Source organism: Hylobates moloch, unplaced genomic scaffold (genome assembly GCF_009828535.3).
Source record: "Hylobates moloch isolate HMO894 unplaced genomic scaffold, HMol_V3 SCAFFOLD_4, whole genome shotgun sequence".
Classification (NCBI taxonomy): domain Eukaryota; kingdom Metazoa; phylum Chordata; class Mammalia; order Primates; family Hylobatidae; genus Hylobates; species Hylobates moloch.
In genome coordinates this window covers 79,648,333-79,654,332 of record NW_026652279.1, presented here as the reverse complement: position 1 = coordinate 79,654,332, position 6,000 = coordinate 79,648,333, and positions in this window count along the sequence as shown.

Genomic DNA, 6,000 nt, shown 5'->3' with positions numbered 1-6,000 from the left:
AAAGGCACACTGATAAGTGCCTATATTCAAATCCTTTTCGATGCCCTTTATGTTCTTATCTTCCCCAGGCCAGCAGACAATCCTGCTTTTCACTAACCTTTGGCACACCACCATCAGCAATAAACTGTGTGCTCCTTCAGAGTCCCTGAGCTTCCTTAACTAGCATCACCTATGGTGTGTTCCATTTGGAGCAGCCCCATCAGCCGCACACACCTGCTTTAGTGCCTGCAGGTAGAACAAGACTCAGTGTCGCAGGGCTCCTGGGAGTCCATCTGCACACCCTAAAGCAGTAAATAAATACATATCATCTTCAACAAGCTTAGTGCAGCCCCTAACCCTAGTCATTGTGCCTCTGTAAGGTGGAAGTGAAATGCTACACCAGAAACTAAACAGATCCACCATGTAGTTGACCCAAAAAATTAAGCAAAAACGTCTTTCATTTTCAAAATAAAAATATTTGATTTTGCTCAACAAATTATCTTTCTACCCTTTCAAGATAAAATATATTTATTTTTATATTGAGGTTTGTACTAAACCTTTTCACAAGCCACAGAAGTGGTAAACATTTTAATTTTTTGTCATAGTATATTTTAAGCACAAATTTTGAAGTACATCTTCAAAATATACAAGGTGATGTTTTCTCTTAAAATACTGTAATGGCATAAAGCATTTCATGTGCAAGTTAGGAGGGTAAAATTGACACACATTTAAAATTAAAAAAATTTATAGCAATGAATCATAAAAAGGTATAATGAATGTCTGTTACTGAATGATGGATGAAACATCGGTAGTTAAACCAAAGGAATTTTAAAAGGCTTAATCTGAGTTCTTCTCATGAACTCACACTTTTCTTTTTTATGCCTTTTTTCTTTGCCAAGAAGAATTTAGCTGTGACACATAATGGGTATATTTTGTTAAAGCTAAGTTCTTTCAATGTCAAGCTATTCTATCTTCTACATACAGAGAAGAGTTGGTGCCAAGATTTCTAACAAGTAGGTACACATTCGTCTTCGAACAGAAAAGCACTAAAAAGCATTGTGTCGGTAGATTGATGTGTTGAAAGATATGCAATGAAATTCTGACTCTATTAGACTAACGGCTGTTTTAATGGGAAAAAAGCCTATAGATTAACACTCATGCTAAAAACAAAAGGCTTTGATCTCCTTGCCCATTTTGTAGTAAGCAGCACGTATATTTAACATATAATAATTTCAAAACAGGGCAAGAACATTGCCTTAATTATTCTAGTTGTCACCAGACTAATTATATATGTTGTTTATATATTTTAGGTAAAATTTAAGAAAAAAAGGAAATAAAATTTTACTGTTAAATGACTTCCATTTGCAATAAGAATGTCTTATATATGTAAGAAAGGACTAGCCACTATAATTTAATCCTTATTAAGTTTCCATTTCCCATTTCATGTTCCAAATGCATGAATCATACACTTTTCATCTTACATATGAGCAACTGAGGACCTGGATGTATCTTTCTTGGGTTGTACTGTTATTAATGATTGAACCTTAGTTTCCTGATTCTCACTCTAATGCTCTTTCCACTACATAGGTCACCTTTCTTCACTGACTTTGAGTCTCTGAATGTAAAATGACAAGATGTATTTTAATAACCAATGGTCTAAATTAAAGCTCGACAACTCCTTATGCTTTTTTTTTTTTTTGGGGATGAAGTTTCGCTCTCGTTACCCAGGCTGGAGTGCAATGGCGCGGCCTTGGCTCCCTGCACCCTCTGCCTCCTGAATTTAAGTGATTCTCTTGCCTCGGCCTCCCAAATAGCTGGGATACTGCCGCCACGCCTGGTTAATGTTGTATTTTTAGTAGAGACAGGGTTTCACCATGTTGGTCAGGCTGGTCTCGAACTCCTGACTTCAAATGATCTACCTGCTTAGGCCTCCCAAAGTGATGAGATTATAGGCGTGAGCCATTGCACCTGGCCTGCTTTTACAATCTGTAATGGGCTGCATTTCTTTTAGAAAGTGGTCTGAAAACAACCCAGAGTTCTGGGTTCCAAAGTGGAGGCTGTGCTCTTGCAGTTGTAAGGGAGTTAGAATTCATTCGACATGTGTCTTAGTCACCAGGGGTCACCAACCGATTTAGACGTTTTTCAGATAAAGGGACAACTCAGACAAAATGCTAATTCTATAAATCAGCAGAAGGGAAAGGACATAAAATATATAAACAGAAGCCTCTTCAGGTCATGGCATTGCATTGTAGCAAAACACTGACAATAATGCTTAAAATATAAGATCAAAGATGCTTAGTTATGAATGCAACATTAAGGTAGCATTTTTCAAAATACACTATGCAGAATGTAAGTTCCTCATTATATTAAAAGATTTTAAGTGAAAACAGAAGTGCCCAGTTCAAATATACATAATGATAAGACTGGATTAAAAAAAAAAGGTGGTACGTACACACCCTGGAATGCTATGCCGCCATAAAAAAGAATGAGATCATGTCCTTTGCAGGGACTTGAAAGGAGCTGGAGGCCACCTTTAGCAAACGAATGCAGGAAGAAAAACACAAATACCACATGTTCTCACTTCTAAGTGGCAGCTAAATGATGAGAACACTTTGACACATGAAGGGGAACAACACACACTCAGGCCTATTGGAGGCTGGAGGGTGAGAGGAGGTAGAGAATCAGAAAAAAAAACTAATGGGTTGTAGGCCTAATACCTGGATGATGAAATAATCGGTGAAACAAATCCCCGTGACACAAGTTTATCTATGTTACAAACCTGCACATGTGCTCTTGAAATTAAAGTTAAAAAAAAAAAAAAATAAAAACAAAAATGAAAAAATGGCAATATCCCTTCTTGATATTTGCAATGCCTGTGATCATATGAAAGGTTCTGTGATGTTGTACAGTAAAGATATTTAACTTTGTTTCACAAGTGTTTCCCAAACTTGCTTGATAGCAAAACCCCATTTTCAAATATTAGCATTTCATAAAACACAATTGGAAATATTGAGTTAGTGTGTAGCTTGTGTTCTGAGAGTTAAGGGGAGTTCTATTATCCATTCTCAAGCAGAAGTTTCAAATCTCTTCCCTGAGAATAAAAAAGGTACAAAGTATCATTTATGATTACCAGTTCATCTTTAGTTTCATTTTTTTTTTTTTACTGAGGCAAAAAATAAAAACAAATTAAAAACGCGCAAATGATTAAAAAAATATCGAATGTAGCTACTTCAATATATAAAAGATGAAACTCACATCTTGGTTTCATTCACTTTTAAAGGTCATCTGTCATGAGAACCAATCACTTTACGTAAGATTATAGATTGTCTCCCATCTCTAATACACACACCACACACACACTGATAGTCTGTTGTGTGGCTATACAGTATAAATTAAAAGTGTCAGGACTGTATGCAGTGCCTGGACCGTATAGGCACCTGGAATGTCATTAGACTACTTTTTATGAGTTTTACTTTATTTCTGTCTCTGCCTCTGTTAGTACGGAAGAGGAAGAGAAGGTTTCTTGCATAAAAGTTAAAAGAAAAAAAAAAAAAACATACCAACTAACCAAACAAACAAACAAACAATCCCCAGGGCTCCCTGTAGAACATAAGTTTTTCATACAAGAGAGATAAAGAAGAACCTGGCAAAAAGGATCTGTCAATTGGTTGTAAGAGCTGGCTAAGAAGTTGTTCTTGCTGGTTGCTAGTAATTCAGAGGAATTGCTAACAACTAGTTTTATCCCTTGCTGCTGTGAGGCCTTAGCTACTAAAGTCCTATTAGGACGTAAGTGTTACACCTTATTCTGTACAGGGCATATTTCTATTAGTTCATGTGGGAAAGTGTAAAGCATGGGTAGTTTGCATTTTTCTCTCCGGTACAAGCTGCACAGGACGGGTGGGAGTGAGTATATAGCCCTGCATAGTCTGGAAATTCCAGGCTTCTTTTGTTAACAGATGGTGGAATGGACAGAAGAGCTAAAATTTGCTGGGTATTTTTTCGCATACTAATTCAGTCAGTTCACATTTAATATTGACTTGTGACAAGATATGTGATGATCTCAGAAATGTGACTTAAGAAAGTATCACCAAACAATTTAGCACCTCAGTATCGAATTACAAGCTTCAGAGTAAACCAAATCTCAATGACGAAACCATTAATGGTTTCCCTCCGTCCTCAAATATATATACTTACATTCTCAACAATTCACTGGCCATCGAGCTAGGGCTTTGTTTAATGCAAAATCTGGCCATGTGAGAAATACGGGCACTGAAGTGGAAAACATTTTTGCATTCTTCTGTGCCAGCGTTGCCCTTTTCTGTCAAGTTGCACACACACGTGTCCACAATGGGAGCAATATTTACAAGCTGCAGTTTACATAATTCCAGGGAATGACTGTCTACTCCTCCACTGAAGAGAATTCCCTTGGCACCCCTGCTTGCCATTCAGTCCTGCTGGTTCGTTGGTTCTATTGTATATCCTGCAGAGTGATACATTGCAGTATCTTTGCCTGTTGTAGCTGAAGTGGAGTCATCCATCATTGCAATCACAGGAACTGAGGACCTTATGGACTGGGAGTAAATTATGAAGCTATGAGGGAGGTGATTATTTTTGCAGAAACAGCTATTTTATGTTCCTGTTTTCTACACTATCCTTTCTTTCTTGTCTGGGATAATGAAGGAGTAAAAGCCATAGGACCAGTTTTTGTCCTTTGGATTCATGCTGAAGGAAGAAAATACAATCAATAAAAATGCACTTAACGAGCCTAAGATTGACTGGTCTTTTTCTGTTTATTTTGAATTTCAGGCGTAATTCTCTCTTGACCTGCTGTTAATGCTATATAGCTGCGGATTTCCCAGATTTAAGTGTGTTATAAATGGATAAACTTCACCACGTGGGATGATTTAAACTAACTGATTTGAGATCCAGGCTGGGCATGACAAAGGAAAAGTTGTCAATTACCTTTAGTGAATTTCAGTCATATAGAGCCAAACTAGATAACTCATTCTTTTCTTACGCTTTCATCTCTCCTGTCTCTTGCAGTGAAAGCATCAATTAATGCCTGAAAATACAATCTAAATTCATAAGTTACTCCAAAATTTGTAAATTTTGCTTTATGTAATTTACATAAGTCTTTATTGTATCCTAGTGAATTTAGAATCAGTTTAACATTCATAATATGGTAAAATACGGTTAGGTAATTTAAAGAAAAGTGACTTCCCAATATAATTTTAAAAATTAAAATGAAGATTAAATAATGCAATTTATATAATGCCAATACATAACCAAGTGGACTGAATAGTTTTTCTTCTGTCAGTTATTCTAGTTACACAGTTTGATCTTGTAAAACCTATCAGTACTGATCTGCTTTGCCATTATTATACACTCAATGGCTATGTTCTAATAGATGAGTGTTACACTGTTACGAACACTTACTACTTCTTTCATACAATTTTTATATCTAAGAAGTGACTATTTGCTTTATTAGAGAAGGCTAAATAGCTTCACTTTGAAGACTGACTTTCTTTAACATAAATAATGACTGTTCCGTATAGTTACTTTGACGTGGCTCTAATAGCAAAATTATGTCACATATAAATCAACAACCTAGTTAATGAATCTAAATTAATATTTTAAATTCAGAAGGTACATTGTTTTTTTACAGACTGTAAGATTTTAAGGCAACATTCTAATTAAATACTGCATACTGGAAAGAGACTAAACCTAGGTTACATCTGGTTGCTGTATATGAAAGATAAATATTTAATGCAAATGAAACTAGCATTTTTGAAACAAATATTTACATTTTATTTAGATTGACCGCACACATACTTTTTTTGTACCATAGCTAATGAATGTTTATGCAAAGTGCCAACATACATAGTGGTAATAAAGTATAATGAAAATAAATGTTGGAAAAGAAATTAAACTTTCTTTGTATGGGGAAAAGTGTTTTTTATATGAAGCATAGCAAAGCAAGCTAATCCTACCATGTTTAAATGCAAATTTTATTGAGATGAA